Here is a 20,179-nt window from a genome sequence, read left to right as displayed (position 1 = left end):
CAAATTCCACAGGTAGTTGATACCCATGTTTGCATAAGAATAAAAGTATTTCAGTATGCTTTTTTTCCTATTGTTATATTCTTATTTTTTCAGATGCAGTTTCCAAAATATAGCAAAGTGTATAGATGAATAATTCACAGATTCTGGCTTTCAGTTCCAGGATTCCAGTGTACTTTTCATGGTTTGTATTTCTCTGCTAGTGACTTTCATTCTTCACTGATCCATCTCTTTTGTCTTATATCATTGCATATAAATTTAATATGCTTTAAAATAATTCCTTTCCAGTTTCAATATTTTTGCCATTGCCACAACTCTTTATATTGATCTTTTTCTGACTACTTAATGTAATTGCCTCAAGCGTTAGGAACAGTATATTGAAGACTCTGTGATTTTTGTCACATGTCTTTTAAAGGTGTTTCTTCTGTTTTATATTTGGCTCACTGAAGAACAGTTTTAAAGACATTGGCTTGCCAGGTCCTGCACTTGATATGGAATGCTCAGTTGAACATCTCGTGTTCATCATGTCTCATTTTGTACAGGGCATTTAAGACGCCTCACCATTTTGCAGCTGTTGTTATTTGCTCAGCACTTCTCATCTATTAGACAGTGTAGAATATGCCTCTGGGGATAAAGCTACCCTGATCTTTTGTTTGTCTTCATTTCTGTGGGGTCATGTAATTTGATATCTGAGAAGCATTGTTTCTTGTCATTTTTTTCAGCTCCATCATTACTGAAGGTAGCTTGGCTAGTCTGGGAGCAAATGAGGTCATTACATCCAAATCAGCTACTTGTCCTAGGATTCTTGGTCAGTCTTTCTTATGTTATACTCTAAAATCAGGCGTAATGGGATTTGTCATATTCTCCTAGTTTTGAAAAGATCCAATTAATATTATTTTTTTTATTTTACCTAAATATTTAATGGGTATAATGTCACAGCAACATATTAAAAATTTGTTCTTTGGGTGATTTTTTTTTTTTTTTTGGTTTTTCGAGACAGGGTTTCTCTGTAGCTTTTGGAGCCTGTCCTGGAACTCCCTTGGTAGACCAGGCTGGCCTCGAACTCACAGAGATCCGCCTGCCTCTGCCTCCCGAGTGCTGGGATTACAGGCGTGCGCCACCACCGCCCGGCTTTTGGGTGATTTTTAAATACAAATTCAATGTCTTTAGCACTTATAGGACTATTAAGTATTTTTTAAAAATTCAGGTTAATTTTAAATGGATTCCTATAATAGACTGTATGTTTGACTTTAAACTTTCACTAATCCAAATATCTTCTGCTTCAATGTGTTTTCCATCATGAAGCAAATATTCCATCCTCAGAGAAGCTATCATTTATGCTGTGTAGGAACAAAGAAACACAGGCAGGCAAGGACTAAGAGTTTAACACCCACATATTCTTTCTAAAATAATACTCCAAAGATCAAACAGTTTGAGAAATGAATTAACCTTCCAAGTCACTGCTCTCACAAAAAGAAAATAAGGAAAAAATACAGAGAATAAAATCAAATTTGAGACATTAGACTTTGTGTAAGCTGAAAGAACAAATGACAAAAGATCATAACAGACTCAAGAACATACCTGTCTTCCCTTCTAATGAGTACTGTGTAGGGATCAAAGATGTAATCTCGGGTTATATAAAACCACTTTTATGTTGACTTATTGATATAAATAGACAGGCAAACCCTCTTCCCATAGTAAGTAACACAACCAAACGAATCCAAGTTCAAATTAAGGATGTTTATCTCACCAGCATGTGGACTGAACTGGCTTTCTGCATAAACAATTACAAATTAAAGCAATGTTTTTCCAATTATCTATTTATAGGTGCTGAGTATCTATGACTAGCATTATTCTATAATTACACTCATTTTTTATTCAAGAGCAAAGACTGTGAGTGTTCAGAGTCAATGTACACCTGAACTTTATTGTCGCTAGTTTTGATATAATTTATTGTTATTTTGAAATAATATTTTGCTATTTCTTTAGAATTTCATGTCATTTATTTTGATATTTCTCTCCAAATATATTTGTTCTTATTTTGAAATATATATATTGCATTTTTCTTTTCTTTGGGATTTACCACTATGAGACCATCAATTGTCTGTTTTTTTTGTTTTGTTTTTTGTTTTTGTAGCCAACTTCCTTGGTTGGGGTTTTCCTTCTAGTATTTTGTGTAGGACTGAGTTTGTGACTAGGTATTGGTTAAATCTGGTTTTGTCATGAAATATCTTGTTTTGTCCTTCTATGGTGATTGAAAGTTTTGCTGGGCATAGTACTCTTTAATGGCATCCATGGTCTCTTAATGTCTGCATAATGCTTGACCATGACCTTCTGGCTTTCATTGTCTGATAGGTCTGCCTTTATATGTTGCTTGGCCTTTTTCCTTTGCAGCTCTTAATATTTTTCTTTATTCTGTATGTTTTATGTTTTGGTCATTATGTGGTGAGGGGACTTATTTTTGGTCCTGTATGTTTGGAGTTCTGTAAGCTTCTTGCATCCTCATAGGCATATCTTTCTTTAAGTTGGGAAAGTTTTCTTCTGTGATTTTTTTTTTTTTTTTTTTTTTTTTTTTTCTCTTCTGTGATTTTGTTAAATATATTTTCTGTGCTTTTGAGTTGAACTTCTCCTTCTTCTATACCTATTATTCTTAGATTTGGCCCTTTCATGGTGTCCCATATTTCCTGGATATTTTAGTTTAAGCTTTTGTTAGATTTAATGTTTTCTTTGACAGATGGGTCTAGTTCCTCTATTGTATCTTCAGAGCTTGAGATTCTCTCTTCCTTCTCTTGTATTCTGCTGTTTATGCTTGTGCTTGTGGTTCCTGAACATTTTCTCTTGATTTCTGTTTCTATAATTCCCTCAGCTTGTGTTGTCTACATAATCCATCTTTATGTCACTTATTTTTCACTCTATTACCTTTTAATATTTATTTTATTATCTTTATTCCTTTACTATATGACTGCCTTACACTTTTTTTATTACTTTCACTGTCTTTTAAAGATTTTGTTTTATTTTTTAAAACTATTTCTTTATATAACTACCCATACCCATTTTTCTTTTTTTCTTAATCCCCCATACATTTTTAAAGCATATTATGACTTGTCTAAAGGTTTACTTTTGTCTGAATCTGTCTTTATTGTATATGTTACACTTTTTTATAATTGTTTTAATATATTAAGCAGGCATTACTAAGACCAGAGCAGCCACTTGGACTGTTGGTTCCAACCTTCTTGGCTTTCCACTGTGCCAGATGCATGCTTATTGCCAGCTCTGGGAGCCATGTTTACAACCTCAGCTCTGGGAAGCAGTCAGCCCATGATGCTACCAAGTAACTTGTAGTACACTTCCCACAAGCCCCATTTAAGTGCTCCATACCAATACTTTCTGAAAGAGCCAAAGTCATTTGTGCCACCAGCATAAACCAGGAAACTGTCTCTTAAAGGAGTAACACAGGTTTTGCTGCTAACCCTGCATCAGGAAGCCTTCTCTTAAAGCTATCCATGCCTCTGCTCACTGCTGGCAAGGAGAGTCTATCTCAAAATACGTGGCTACCAAGAAGCTCCAATTGACTCCCATTTTCATGGGTCTAGAAGCCCTTTTTGTTTTCAATCTTTTTTATGTGTTTTGTGAATATTCTTGCCCCATGTTCAGCACCATTTGTAAATGGAGACTGTGTTTTTGTTCCTGGCCACCCAGACCCAAATAATCATACAGAAACTATATTAATTTACAACACTGTTTGCCATATTAGCTCAGGATTCTTATTAACTAACTATTACATCTTAAATTAACCCAATTCTATTGTTTTATATTTTGCCATGAGGTTCATGGTTTGTTAACTCTTGCTTCTTGAGTGACTACATGGAGTCTCCCTGATTCCCTCTTCTTTCATCCTCTATATCTGATTGGATTTTTTGCCTTGCTATATTATGCCCCACCATAGGTAAAAATAAGTTTTTTTATTAACCAATGGTAATAAAACACATTCACAAAATATAGAGGGGAATATCAGAGGTACAACAGAGTAAGCCAGTTCACAGAATGGATCAGAAAGCCACGAAATGAAAATAATTCTTGCACTCAGCTCTCTTCATTCTTTTGCCTGTCTCAGCTTACCATCTCCCAGGATGTTGTCATTCACATGCAGAATGGGTCTCATACCCTCTGCTAACGCTTTCTAGATATGTTCTCACTGACACACCTGTAGGTTTTCACACAAAAAAGTAAACTCCCATTTTATTCTAAACCCTGTCAAGTTAACAATAAATTAATTGCAGATGTTAGATAAGAGTGTTATCTAACACTTAGATAAGATGTTATATAAGAGATGTTAGATAAGGAGTGGACTGTGTATCAGAGAGCAGGTAAACGGAGGAACAGTAGAAAGCATAACCAATGGTCATTCCCACTAGCTCTAGAGTGCTTAATTTTTGGATTAAGATGATACTTAGTGAAGGGGGGAATAATACCAAATCTCTTTTGGAGACATTGAATTGCTAGAAATAGGCAAGGCTTCCTTTAAACTATTGCACATAGACAAAGTGGTTTAAGCTTTTATTATTAATTGCAACACATACAGTTTTTTAATGTTTCATTGCAGGGAAATACTTCAGGCCCTTTCACTTTTGTACAGTTAATCCCATTGTGTCCCTCCAACTTCTACCAGTAAAATGTCTGTAACTGCGGCTTATTTTCTAAACTTCAACTTCTGGTAGCAAATGACCTCATTTGTTGTGTTCCAGTTTTGCTTCTCCATGTGCTATATATCATCTTTATCTTGCAAATACACTGAGGGTGTTATATTTCTTGTGAGTAAGCTATTAGTAAGTGGTATAGACTAGCCCCATACCTTGAAGCTGTAATTCTTTGTTAAATAACCTTGTGCAGCATTAACTTAAATGTACTATAAATTTAAAGAGCTTCTTTCATGTTGTGTTTATCACTGAATTACTGTAAACAGTTTCTATACAGACCTTGAGCTCTACTACTGATTTATACCTACAGTTATTTCTGCTTAGCACCTTCTCAGCGAGTTGCATCCTAACTTATCCTTAGGAACTAGGAATGCAACTCAACTTTAAAACCTTTGCTCGAAGAGCAATCAGGTTTGGTCAGGGAAACCTGATTGCTCTTCAAGCTGATGAGGGAGAGGGACTTGATCGGGGGAGGGGGAGGGAAATGGGAGGCGGTGGCGGGGAGGAGGCAGAAATCCTTAATAAATAAATATATTTAAAAAATAAATAAATAAATAAATAAATAAATAAATAAATAAAACCTTTGCTCACTTCTACATGTACACAAAACATAAGAAATCACTTCCAGTAGAGTAGGGAGAAAGTTCAGTGGTTAAGAGCATTTGCCAAGAACCCAGGCTGAGTACTCAGCACCCAAATAAGCCTCTTTCAAAAGCTTCCTTTTTCCAATACACTTCCCTCCTAAATTTAATGTGTGTTTGTGTGTGTTCAGTTGAGTTGTATCATGGTTTCTTGCATGATCATGTATATTTACTGGAACATGGACAACCTATCATTAGCTACACTCTGAGAAAACTAATATACTTTGTCCCAAACAGTCATTAACAGCCAATCGTGTGTCAAAAAGGGTGGAACTTTCTGCCTCACTTCCCTATCCTTGATGAAATGTAGGTAACCAGTGCTAGAGAGAGTTCAGGAATGCAATGGCTATGGGAAAAGAAGCACCTTTTCTCACCATACCTCCTTAAACCATACCAGCTCTTACATTCCCTCTGTTCCTTCTTCCACAATACTTTCTGAAAGAACCAAAGTCATTTGTGCCACCAGCATAAACCAGGAAACTGTCTCTTAAAGGAGTAACACAGGTTTTGCTGCTAACCCTGAGTCAGGAAGCCTTCTCTTAAAGCTATCCATGCCTCTGCTCACTGCTGGCAAGGAGAGTCTATCTCAAAATATGTGGCTACCAAGAAGCTCCAATTGACTCCCATTTTCATGGGTCTAGAAGCCCTTTTTGTTTTCAATCTTTTTTATGTGTTTTGTGAATATTCTTCTTCCACAATGTTGCCTTAGTCTTGGTCTGAGTGACGTAGAGAACTTATTTAGAGCTAAGCGTTCAGCAGTCACTTACTATTCTATAATTGCAAGTATTCAAGAACATTTACTCACTACAAAGCAGATTTCTATGGAAAGAAAGTAATGTCTGTCCTGTGTAACTGAACAGGATGGAATCAAACTAACCCGAAGGGATGGTTTTTGTTCCACCTTATTCTTTTGACTGAGTATTAATTGAATAATATTGAATCTGTTTTTAATTGAATGTTGTGACCTCACTATTATAATATAGTTCATTTTGCCATTTTCATGAAGATTCATTTTGTCTTTGTAAATCCTTCCGAAGCATCATTGCCATCTTCATACTCAGCACTTGCCATTCATCCATGAACAGATGACCTTGTCTGCTATCTCATTAAGCAAACTGAAGTTGATAAGTGGACACCACGTGAAACCATCTCATGTGAAATAAGATGACTCAGTCTTTACTATTAGCATTATTTAGTGTTAGTTTCAGTTTCTGCCAATATAATTAATGACAGTATTATTCCCTAACAGTCTTTATTTTTGTGAAAACCCATGAGTGAAATCCTGCCTCAGAAACAAAAACCAGGGAACTGGAGGCATGATAACTGCTGGGAATTTACTTTGGCTCTTTCTTTTTCAGCACAGTAAGACAATGAGACATACTTGCTCTTAATATTCCACAATATTATTCTTGACTCTAGAAACTGATATTATTCTTGACTCTAGAAACTGATTGGAAGAGTTGCATTTATCTAAAAACCCCTGGTACCTATAGATAAAGTGATACTAAGGGACAAATCATTCAGATACCTAGCCATAGCATTCTATTATGCCAACTTGACAGAGGTGGAGATCCAAGAATACCTGTGATCACTGACAGAAACTCTGGCAATGCTGAACCTCTTCCCTATCAACTTCAAGCTGGCCTATAGACTTGAACAGAGAAAGCTGAAATCACTGTCATGATTGTATTGCCTTAAGGTATGTGGCTAAGAACACTGACTGCTACCAAGACAAATTCATCTGTTCTAGCCAAGCTCTACATACAGGCCCAGTCTTCCAGCCTCTGTGGGAAGATCATCATTGAACTCAAACAGAACATCTTGGTCAGCCTAGGCATGTTCCCTTACATCTGTTCTCCCTTGCTTATGTAATTTTTTCGTCCTGACTACACTGAGCTTGGCCACCTTCCTCTCCTTTCCACCATTTCTTTTTTGAAAGTACTGTCCCAGGCCTGCATAAACCAAGGGGAGTACAATTTATAATGGACTGTATGTCATATTGCAATCATCAGTACAGATCAGAATTATCTTCTTCCTACTTTCAACCACACATAGCCCCACCTACCTAAGAAGCCCTCCAAAAAACACTTTCTGAGAAAGAATGTAGTTTATTAGTGCTATACCAATAAAGTAGACTTTACAGGACATCCCTCCTAGGCAGATGAATATGCATTTAGTAGATTTCCACACCAAAATTATATCCCTGGGTTATATTAAAAAATATATGAACAACCACTAAAATTAGAAACCCATTTAAGGACATTAAAATTGTAGCATTTCTGATGCATTGGAAGTGATCTAAAGAGTTATAATTAGTGAAATGAAAAAGTAAACTGAAAATGTAAACTTAAATGTAAATAAAAACAAATTAGCAAATAATGAATCACAAATAGCAAGTAAAAAATCAGACTAAAATTTGATTCTGAAATTTTAAGATTAATAGTTTTCATTTCTCTGAGAAAATATAAAGGTGTTCACAGAACAACAAAGTAAAGTGTTGTCCTAGAATAATATGTAACAGGAGGATAAGAGAGCCTTGAAGTAAACTCTATAATATATGGTACAACCAACTTTAATGGATTTTATTTTACAAAATAAAGGAAAAACTAATTTCATTTAATCTATGTACTTCAACATAGAAATCTTGCCCAATCAGTGAATGATATTGCATAGAATTATTCCTCTTTAAGGGTAAATGCAGTAACAGCATACTATATAATCAAGCATCTTGATTATAATGAAGATCAGTATACATGAAAGGAGGTAATCACCTATACAATTTTGTATGAAAGAGGAATTGCCAAGCATAGTAGAAATTATTTTTTACGCATAATTGCCAATTCTATAAGGTGAAAGCCGATTGGGCTGAAACAAAAAAGTAACGTCCAAAGAGCACAGGCTGTGAACGCTCTGCCATATAAGCAGCATGTAAACTAGTATGGCTGCTTCTATTTCATATGGTCCCATATGCCAAGAAAAGCTGGAAAATAACTTTAAGGAGTCCCAGAATACTATCACAGAGACTTGAAAAACATAAATATTCTGTGTTGTTTTAATTAGCCTTACCTTATTCTGTACAGGGCTATCATGACGAAAGATGCTGACAATGAAGAGGATGCTAATGATGGTATTGATGGTGGTGATAAGGGTAAATAGCAAATCGGGGATACAAACGTATGGGCAGATCTACAAATAATGTTTGGGAGGTTCCTTGGAGATATAGAATAGATATCTGATGATCAATAGAAGATTTAATCAATCAATAAAATAAATGTACTTCCTAAAAAGCAGAGCTATTCTCTTTCATTATCATAGTACAATAAAAATTTATATAATATAAATCCATTGGTTTATTTGTAGATTTACTAAAATTTCAGTACCTGAGGGCTTGGGGTGTATGTCAGTGGTGCAGTGCTCAGCTAACATACACAAAACTCTGGGCTTCCTACCAAAAATAAAACAAGTAAACAAGCAATCATCAACAATTGTTCTCTATTTTATTTAAAATATTGCTCTATTTTTATTTCTCCTTTCCCTTTTATTCTCCTGCTCTTTTTCTTCCCTTCCTTCTTTCCTTTCTTCATCCCTTCTTCTTTTCCTTCCTTCCATATTTCATTCCTGTCTTTAAAGTAATTTTAGTGCTTGTGTGTATGTTTGTATGCATGTGTATTTGTACATGTGTGAGTGAGTGAATGCATTTATGTGTATGTGTATCTATGCATGTGTATACGTGTATAAGAGTGTGTATATGTATGTACATATGTATGATCCATAAGAATGCAGGTGCAAATTTGCATGTAGTGTTTATGGAGGTCAGAGGATAACTTTTTGAGCCAATTCTTTCCTTTCACCATGAATTCCAGACATTGAATTCTGGCTATTAGACTTGCACAGAAAGTACCTTTATCTACCAGGCTATATTGGCTACTATATTTCTGTATTTTGCAGACAAAATTTCACACTGTAGCCTAGGGCATCCTAGAACTCACTACATGTAGCCCAGGCTGACTTCAAGCTTACAGCAATCCCTCTATCTGAGTCTTCTAATGCTGGAATTATGCATATTAGTCATCAAATATTTTTTGGAAAAGATATACACTATATTCAGTTGTATCTTACTATGCTATTTTCACCTGAAATGGATCTTCAAATGCACTTTATCTTTAATGACCATAGCCTTTTATGTTGTCACAAATTTTTCTTGAACAGGCTCCTCAATCTATATCTGTCAAGCATCACTTGATGCTGTGGGATACACTGCAGAAGTGGTAGTGTGCTCTCTTCTTTTCTTCATATCACAGGGCACAGAACAGCACTACTGATGAACATCAACCATGATTCTGGACTATAAAATTTCTATTTATGCTCTGTAATGACCAGGCCAGATACTCAGACCATACATAAATATTCGTTATTATCAGACTTCCTCCAGAGCTTTACCATCAACTGATGCTCTGTATTGGAAAACACTGTTGCAGCTCTAACTCAGTATCTCTCCTATAAATACTAGTTAGGACCTTACTGCTGAAAAAACCCCGCCCTGATCTTCCACTTAACACTATACTTTCTTGTGTATATGTGGACTCACAGATTGTTCTTATCTGTATGCATGTATGTATGCGGGCATGCATATGCTTATGTATTATGCATGCATTCACATATGTGTATGTGTGTATGTTTGCATATATGTATATGTTCATGAATTCATGTTCAAATATATGTGTGGTATGTATGTCTGTATTTATGGAGCAGATGGGAAGGCTTACCTGCCATGACATAATTGTGGAAATCAAAGTCTATCTTATAGGAGTTGTTTTTCTTCTTTCCAACACATGTGTCCCAGGAATTCAATCAGGTAATCAAATCTGGAAACAGATGACATTACCCTCTGTGCCATCTCTCCAGACACCTGGACTTTTTATTGAATTTAATGCTAATAATAAAGTAAAATGTCAGAATTCTCTTTTAATCAAGTTGTGCTCTCTCTCTCTCTCTCTCTCTCTCTCTCTCTCTCTCTCTCTCTCTCTCTCTGTGTGTGTGTGTGTGTGTGTGTGTGTGTGTGTGTGTGTTTGCATGCACATATGGTGTATGTGTTAGCATCCTTTTTATGTTTGTCACACAGGCATGTTGCAGATCTATTTTCCACTTTCACCGCACTGGCACAAGCATGAGCTATTTTTATGAGCAGAATTCAGTGAAAAGCTATAACACACATTCCTTGAAGTCATTTGTTTTCCTTATTGCTTTTATAAATCCTGTGTTATTTTCCTAATATGTCAATAGAAGGTCCACTGAACTACTCTTTCTTCCTTTATAATGAAAACTGGAGCTTAACTTCTTTCTTTTTTTGAAAGGGTCTTCATCAGCAATGTAAGACCAAAGGCAGACTAAAGACAAGGATGTCAAATTGCTTTGAAAGAAATATCACACCAGCTTGACTGAAATGTCTCTTCTCCTTCTTTATCCTCCTTTTCTCTTGCCTTCTCTTTTCTCTTTCCCTCTTCCGCCTCTCTATTTCTCATCTCCTCACATAGTCATATGTAATTCTATTTAATTATCAATTTATATAAAGTGTAACTTGATTTGTTTTATCTCTGATTTTAACTTAACAATATAGCATTGGCCACCAAGTATGTTGAGGTACCAGTTCAGTGAGTTTAGAGATGACAGGTCCCATGTATCTAACACAACAAAATTTCCTCATTACTTTCCAGAGCATGTGAGAAAGGCTACACACCTTTAAATATACTAGATGCCACATTTAAATATACTGGATTGGACCAGAACCTCCTAATAGGAAGTTCTGAAGATGAACTACATATTACATAGTTGAAGGTACATTAATATACAGTTTATAAGAAGAAAATCTAAGCAGATATAGGGCAGAGTTTTGCAAATTGGTAATATGATGTTACTGCTAGCTTTAGACTCTCTTGGCAAATCTACAAGGAATAGGAACAAAATGACTTAGGAGATTTAAGAGGGAAATATCTATACAAGTAAAGTGTCCCCATTCAGAGAAATGCTATGAGAGAGGACTGCTTCCCAACATGTCTTCTAACTAGACACCAATCTTTAATAAGAGTCTTTTCAATCTGCTCAGGATTATGGTAATTGAAAACTACCTATACAAATATTTCTTTGGGAACAGGCATCACATTCATCAAAACAGAGGTAATTCTGGTGGAGTGTGATATAAACAGAAAGCCCCTTTGAAGGCATGTGGAATATCAAAGAGCTTACCTCCCCTTGTCTAAGAAAAGAAACTAATAGTTGCATTGTGAGGGATGGAAAGTAGCCAAATGGAAGCGTGTAAATGGAAAGGACAAGTCCTGGGTTGTGTTAGTTAGCGGTTTTATTGCTTTTAAGAAGCGCCATGACCACAACAACTCCTTTCTTCTTTTTTATAATTAAAAATTTAAATTTATTTTTACATACCAAGCACAATTTCTCCCCTCTCCTCTCTTCCTGCTTCCTCTCCCCATCTCCATTCTATCCCCCCATCTACTTCTCCTCCATTCAGAAAGGGGCAGCATATGCATGGGGGTCAATAAAGCTTATCATAGTTGAGGCAGGAGCAAGCTCCTCCCCCTGTGTTAAGACTGGGCAAGGCATCCCAGCCCAGTTGGGAATAGGTTCCAAAAAGTAAGCTCATGTGCTTTGAACAGGTCCTGATCCCACTGCTAAGGGCCCTACAAATAGACAAAGCTTCACAATTGTCATCCACATGCAGAGGGCCTAGGTTGGTCCCACCATGGCAACTCTTACAAAGAAAATACTTAATTTTGGTGGCTCCCTTATAGTGTTAGAGATTCAATCCATTATCATCATGATAGGGAACATAGTGGCATACAGGCAGATGTGATTCTGGCTATATATTAATATGTATGCCACAGGAAGTCAAATGAGACACTGGGCAGTATCCTGAGTATAGGAAATCTCACAGCCCACCAGCACAATGTCACATTTCCTCCAAGAAGGTCATACCCACTCCTACAAAGCCACATTTCCTAATAGTGCCACTCCCTATGAGATTACGAAGACCAGTTACATTCAAACTCACTCATGGGTGATGGCCAAAAGAAAAAGTTAACCTCACACAGCTTCAAGAGACTTTCTTGCCAACCTCAGTGAGACTAGAAGCTCAGTGGGTCAATGTTTTTGCCACTACCCTCAGATCTCAAAGATGCCATCAGCAAATGGAGCTGAGTTTCCAGGTACTTAAGCTTAGTATTCTAAAGTCTGTTTATTTGTAAATTGAATGATCAGTCAAACTAATGGAGATGAGCTTCAAGAGAACACTTACTGTATAGAGGGGAATGAATTGGGGTCTCAATCCCAGTGTCATCATCATTACACTTTAAGAGCATGACAATGACATGGATTAGGATCACACTGAAATAATCCCCTACTAATAATTAATAAACAAAGTAGCAATCACTTCTCCTATTCTTAAGGTCAACTTCTAAGTGAACGAATGTGTACTTGATGAATGGGTTTACCCTTTCACAGTAGATAAATAAGTTCATCCAAACCCTCTTCATAGGGCTAATATTAAAAGAAAACCTCTTCAGACATTTTATTTATATATAATGGACAGAATAACCTTGCAATGTTTATAAATTTATACACACACACACAGAGGACATAATTAGCATCTTCAGCTTTACTAAGTTGAAAGGGGTCACCTCTGTACATATTTGTGTGGGAAAGCTTCATTATATTCCCTAGCCTATTAGTTTTGAAATGTTCAAATATTTAAATTTATATATTAAATGAAATTTTGTTGAAATTATTACTGTGATCATATGTACTTAACATAATTTAAATGACCAAAGCAAACCTTCAGACATTAAAGTTTATTGGAGATAAAAGTATCTAATACTAGCTGAAGCCTCAATTAAAAGACAGAGAAAAGGAGGATAAAAAGGATACACACACACACGCACGCACGCGTATATGCATGTGTATATATAATGTGTACACGCGTGTGTGTGTGCATAGATATGCATGTATTTACATGCCAAATCTTCCTCATTTTAGTGGGAAAAGATGTGGTGTGATGCTTTTCTTACTCATTACTATGGTACTTTCCTACAGTTTCCCTTCTTTTCCAACCTTGTTTTCACTTGTCCTGTCTCCCGGTGTTAAGTTCCTGATTCCATATACCATTTTCTCCTCTGTGATGGATAGCTGTGTTTAGTGGTAAGATATGCTGTTTTGTGTACATATAACACACTATAATTTGGTTAGTTTGGAGACAGACACTATCAAAGACTGTCTTTTACCACATTTACTCTACATAACTCTTCCCTTCGACCTCTTTCATCATGAGAGAGTCTGTCCCATTACTCTAGGTTTAACCAGGAAGATCTTCCCATTTGAATAAGGTCTGGGTTTCATCATCAGTGAAAACCACTTGTGAAAATCACTTAACTGAGGATATCATATTTTTTTCAGTCTTCTAGATCTGTCACAGCAAGTGAAGCTACTTAGTTATAGATGGCCACCTTTTCCTGGACCACACATGGTCTTTTGTCACTGGCCTCATATAACTGCCAACATATTATGAAGACTATCTCCAGGAGTTGTGTGCATAAGATTCTCTGCAATATGGCTCCCAGGCTCCAAGAGAATGCTCTGCATGCCACAACTAAAGAAATGGGACCATATCCAATAGAAAGAAGCTATAGCAAAAATTGCCCACATATATCTTAGTATCAGTATGTGAAACCAACTTCCTACTTGCTTCGTGTTTTTCTGACTCTTTTTTTGAGTGTTGGCCATTTTATGTTAGCTTCAACAATGGCAACTTGCTTATAGTGTTTATTTGGTTGTTCTTGTTTGTTTTGCTTTTAATTAACTATAAGACAGTAAAAGGAAAAGAAACTGCTTAATATGTACCTTGTTATTTAATTTGAGAAAAAGTGTAAGAAGGTTGCATTTTTAATTCATTCACAGTTATTCCAACAAAACACTGTCTAATTTCTGTTTTGTCACATGAAGAGTCTTCACATCTTCTTTCTAATTCCCTCTTTCATTCCGGTATTTATTACTCTAGGCCAAGATTTTCCTTTGCTCACTCCAAAGCCTCTTCCTTTTTCTGCTCAGCAGCTCTGAAGAGCTCATCCATACTGCCTCCACAGTTTTATTTAGAAAAAAAAAAAAGCCCTCTGTACCTCATTTCCTTTGAGTATGTTTACTGTGATTTTATATGCTGTGATATTTGCAATGATTTTGTTGGTGGACCAATCTACATTTTGTGGAGGTTTTTCTTTCCTAATTAACTATACACATGCTACTCTCTATTTGATTTTACTAATAAGAATGAAATTGGAATGTGTATTTTTGTGTAAATAAACTGTACTTTAACTGTTCAGGGCTGATGTTCATAGTACTCTTAGCAATTCATGCAAAACTATAGTAAAAATGTTCTCTTCATGCCTTAAGAATTAGTACAATTCTCAGTCTCTCTCCTCGTCTCCACAGATAAGTGCAGCCATCACCCCTCAACAAGAAAACCTCTCTGTGGAGCAGAAAGATATTACTACAGAAAACCACAGCCAATCATAGTGCAGAGACGTGGAGCCCAGTCCAGAAGAAAACTTTTTCAATACAATTCCTATACCAAAGGTTCAAAGGACACTGCAGGAGAGGAGGCAGGATGATTATAAGAGCCAGAGGATCCGGGAGTTCTCTATGAGTGTCTGTCTCTTAGCAACATCAGAAGAGACACCCATAAAGTCACACCAACAGAACTGCTTAAACATACGTTGAACAAGGACAACAACAATTGACGTGCTACATGGGATGGGGAAAGCTAAAGAGGACTCAAACCAACATAGGGAATTATAATTGGCTAAGAAATGCTGGGCAATTTCTCAGAAAATTAGGAAACAACCTTCCTCAAGACCCAGCAGTACCACTTTTGGGTATATATCCAAAGGATGCTCAATCTGTGCCACAAGGACATGTGCTGAACTATGCTCATAGAAGCTTTGTTTGTCAAGGCCAGAACCTGGAAACAGCCTAAATGCCCCTCATCTGAGGAATGGATAAGGAAAGTGTGGTACATTAAACACAATAAAGTACTATTACACAGCAGAACAAAAATAATGACATCTTGAAATATGCAGGCAAATAGATGGAGCTAGAAAACATCATATTGAGTGAGGTAACCCAGACCTAGAAAGACAATTGTCATATTTACTCACTCATAAGTGGTTTTTAAATGTAAAGCAAAGAAAATCAGCATACAATTCACAATCCCAGAGAACCTAGACAACAATGAGGACCCTAGGAGAGACAAACATAGATCTAATCTACATGAGAAGTAGAAAAAGATAAGATCTCCTGAGTAAATTGGGAGCTTAGGGACCTTAAGGGAAGGTTGAAGGGGAGGAGAAAGAAAGGGAGGGAGCAGAAAAAATGTAGAGCTCAGTAAAAAGGCATGATACAAGAACAACAACAAAAAAGAAATGCTAAGAAAGGGAGAAATAGTCACACATCAATTGGTAACTTAATACCAATTGTCAGCTGTGAAAACATACACACAAATAACTTTTTACAGACAGGGAAGGTTATATTTAGAATATATACATATGTGTATGTATGTGTGTGAGTGTATGTGTGTGTGTGTGTCTGTGTGTGTGTGTGTAGCAACAATTAATGAAAATAATTTGAAAAAGAGCAAGGGGAGGGACTGGAGAGATGGCTCAGCAGTTAAGAGCACTGACTGCTCTTCTAGAAGACCCGGGTTCAAATCCCAGCACCCATATGGCAGCTCACACTGTCTGTAACTCTAGGATCCAGCCTATATGTATAAATGTATACATATAGGCTAAAAACACCAATAAAATTTAAAAAAAAAGAGCAAGGGGATACTGGAGTGAGTTTGGAAGAAGGAAAGGAATGGGAGAAATAATATAATTTTATTATAATCTTAAAAAGTAATATAAAAAGAATTAATACAACTGGGTATAGCAATATACTATAGTTCCTGATGATTTTGAAAAATAGACATTTAAGCACTGAATTCAAAGATATGGGTGTTAGGTGTGCTGGGTGAGGCAGTGAGAAAATTTTATGAGTTTGTAAATCTTGAAGAAAGAGGAAAGGAAATGGCATTCCCTTTTCAATTAATTGACTTTCTGTCATTGTAGCACAATACCTGAGGTATCAGCTTACAAAGAAAAAAAAGTGTTTACTGGCTAATAGCTCTGGAATTACTAGTCCATGGTCAAGTGGGCCTGTCATTCTGGTTCTGTGATGAGGCAATATACCATGATGGAATTACAAGGAGAAGGTATTGCTAACCTCAGGGTTGGCAGGAAACAAAAAGGAAAATGGAATGGAGGACCCGTATCCTCTTTTAGCAACACCCCAATGAGTTGACTTCTCCCCACAGTACCTTACCTTTTGAGTATTAGCCACTTTCAGATTATACCACAGTCTGTAGCCAAGCCTTTAACACATGGACCCTCAAGAGACATTTATCTAATCTACAGCACAGTTTAAATCAGAACTATCCAAGAATGTGTATGTGTCTCCAAATCAGCTTACCAAATAGAATGACAGTTTATAATCTTGTATTGGTACCAGCAACATAGAAGGGAATTAAAGCATATTTACCAGTAAAACATTAACTACACAAATTAACTTATTAAGAATCTGCAAAACAAAAATGAAACAAAATCAGAAAGAACAGGAAATGGTCCATGAGCTCAGCAGCTTTCTGCTTCTATTTAAGTATTCCCAGGGTGCACTGATTCACAAACCAGGCAGGTCTCTTTATTTCCTAGGGTTTGTTATTGTTATGAGTGGCATTAACTACTAAGATGCTCACTTTATAATCGTGACGCTTTACATTAGCCCTAACAGTGAAAAGCTTACCTAGTGCTTTACCAAATGCATTATCTCATTTAAATTCATCTGCTACAAATGACTTCCCATGGGCCAGTAAGTGTCACCACAACTTAGCAAAATTTTAATACTGACAGCTCCGCTTACAAGTTTTTCTAATGGAGAGGACAAAGTGCTCCTTTTGCATTTAAACATGTAAGCAGGAAAAGGATGGAAAGAAAATTCACTCAGCAAGGTAAACGGGTTATTGTTCTAGTTAAATGTGTCATCAATTTCTTTGTGTACAGAATATGTTCCTTCCTTATCCATAAAACAGAAAAGCTTGAAAATGGAAAATTGGGTTGTTATTTGGCATTTGAGAGACATTGTCTATAGATCATTCCACTCAGCTCACACCTTTAGGACATGATGCCAGCTGGAACTGAGTGGACAAGTGGACAGCAGTAAAAAGACTCAGCACATCCCAATACTAGCAGAGAGCCCTACCATCCTAATTGTATTGGTAGTGAAATGGTACTCCAGAACAGGGCAAACCACAGCCATAAATTTCACCCCAGAGAAGGCCTTGGTCAGTCCAAGGGAAATCCCCAGGATTCAGACAGGCAAAGTTCAAATTAAAATTTTTAAATGAGTGATGGCTATCATGAATGATCTTTACAGACGTGTGCTCACCTCCTGCCCTTACAACCATGAACTCCACAGTACCAATGCTGACTTACAATGCAAATCCCAAATCGGACTCTCCAAATTGTCTTATATTAGTATCAGCATGATGAAAGAAACCTTAAACTCACCTGATTAATTAAGTTATTATCGTAATGTAAATGTATTATGTTATGAGAGCTCCTTTCATCGAAGAAAAAAAAACTGATGTGATTTCAAATATTACATTTTGGATATTTGATATTAATCATATACTGTAAACATACATCATAGGTATTAATTCACTCCTGTCTGGCTGTCAGATTATTAGTGCTACAAACATAAAAATGTGCCATTAGAGAGTGCATTATCAGCACTAAATCTGTGCAAAAATTATAGAGATTTCGCTTGATAAAAGTAAAATAAGTGAAAAGTGATGAGGAGTAATTATCTCAAGTTATTAAATATCAGTCAATCTCTTTAGTGAGAAATAAGGCTGCATTGTCAGTTCTGGAGTATCTTTGTGGAGATGGATGTACTTGTGAGTGTTGCTTTCCACTCCCAGGCTGACTGCTGCCCTCCATTATCCCTCCCGGGCACCACATCATTTGCTGTCTGAGAGGAAGCAGCACTCTCAGAGCCCTTTCAGATGTCTTTGAAATCAAGGGTAATACTCTCTGATTTATTTTCCTCTTTTCTCCTTAAATGGCATTCAAGTGCTGCAGGAATTAAGTAGTGTATGATTTCGCCTGGTGAATTTTAGAATATGTGGGATTAATCATATGAAGCATGGCTTCATTGTGCATAACTATTCTCCCATAGCTCAAACTTTAAGCACCCAAGAATGAAAATGAATTACTAACGACAAAGCAATTACTCCAACTCTTGTAGTTCACAGTTAAGCTGGAACAAAAGTAATTCCATTGCAACAAAATAAATAAATCAGTTCTATGCATAGAAAGGTTCTAGGTGGAAACTTCTTTATTGTTACATTTTATGGACAGGAATTGAGTTTCCTCTTTAAAATTTAAAGCCAATGAGTAAAAGAAGAAAGTGTTGTTGGCTCAATCTTACTGTGTTGCAGTATCAGCAATGAAGTAGATCTTTTAATTAACCATTCAAGGGAGATATGCTCCTCAAAGAAGAGCATGACTTTCCATAAGGCTTTGAGTCAATGGTGTAACAGTCACTAATGGGCCTAATACCTAGAAAACCAATTCAAACATTTTTTATAGTAATATAACATTAGAAAAGTCTGGTAATTCCATGTATATTCAAGGACTTTCAGACTTTGTCTCACATCCAGATAAGGTCAGAATTCTGAGTATTCCAGCAGAGACTACACTAGAGGAAATGCTACCCACTCCTCATATGTCTCCATTTACCCAGAGTTCTGTGGAAGAGAAGATGCAGTGGTACTCAGTTTCCTCTAAAAATATTGGAAATCCATGGCAGATAATGCTATTTTTAGAAATAGAAAAAGAGCCCAAGTGGTTCAGACAGCAGTCAGAGTCTTAATGCTCTAGAAACCATGACTCAGAAACAGAAAGGCATTTGACTCTGCAAGTAGGAATTGTGTGAAGATCTTGTTTACCTGGAAGCCTAAAAGCTCAAGAGCACTGAGAAGCTCAATGGTGCATTCATTCTGCAGTATGAACAATCTTTTCCGTAAGACCCCCAGAGAACCCACAAATTAGACCCAGACTTTAGAGTCTGTTAGTGCCTGAGAAGATAATAAAATATTGCTCATATAGTAAAAAAAATGAAATCGTCTATATTTCCTGAAAGCCTGTTTCTTCCTACAAAGCAGAAGGAATGATGTAGTAGCCAGAATGACTAAGTCCACTAAACTGAATGCTAGGAGAAAGAAGGGCGGAGTCAGAAAGAAGCCATGGAGCCTCTGCTAGAGACAGACGTGCTAAAACTTTGCTGTCTCATGGCGATACACAGATTAATGGAAGTGGGTTAAATTAAGATATAAGAGTTAGCCAGAAATATGCTTAAGTTATTGCTTAAGTATTACAAACAGTATTGCAAATAATATAGTTTCTGTGAAGTTATTTTGGAACTGAGCAGCCAGGAACAAACAAGCGGCCTTCCTTCAACACTGGTTTTTGTTGTTTGTGTCACTGTAGACTTCCCAATATAGACAACTGTATGTTATCAGAAAAGCTCACTCATCTATCATGTTTTCCTCATCCCACCTTTCTGGACAATGGAATACTCGCTCCCTCTGAACACACTCATTCAGGTACAATGACCTAAAGTTTGGCTTTGGAGCACATCTGTCATTGTTCTTCTTTTAATATGTCTTTGCTTCCAAACTCATTATTTCCCTGG

The sequence above is a fragment of the Microtus ochrogaster genome, unplaced genomic scaffold, assembly GCF_000317375.1.
Source record: "Microtus ochrogaster isolate Prairie Vole_2 unplaced genomic scaffold, MicOch1.0 UNK9, whole genome shotgun sequence".
NCBI classification, from domain to species: Eukaryota; Metazoa; Chordata; class Mammalia; order Rodentia; family Cricetidae; genus Microtus; species Microtus ochrogaster.
The sequence above is the reverse complement of the archived record's forward strand: the minus strand, read 5'-3'. Positions refer to the sequence as shown.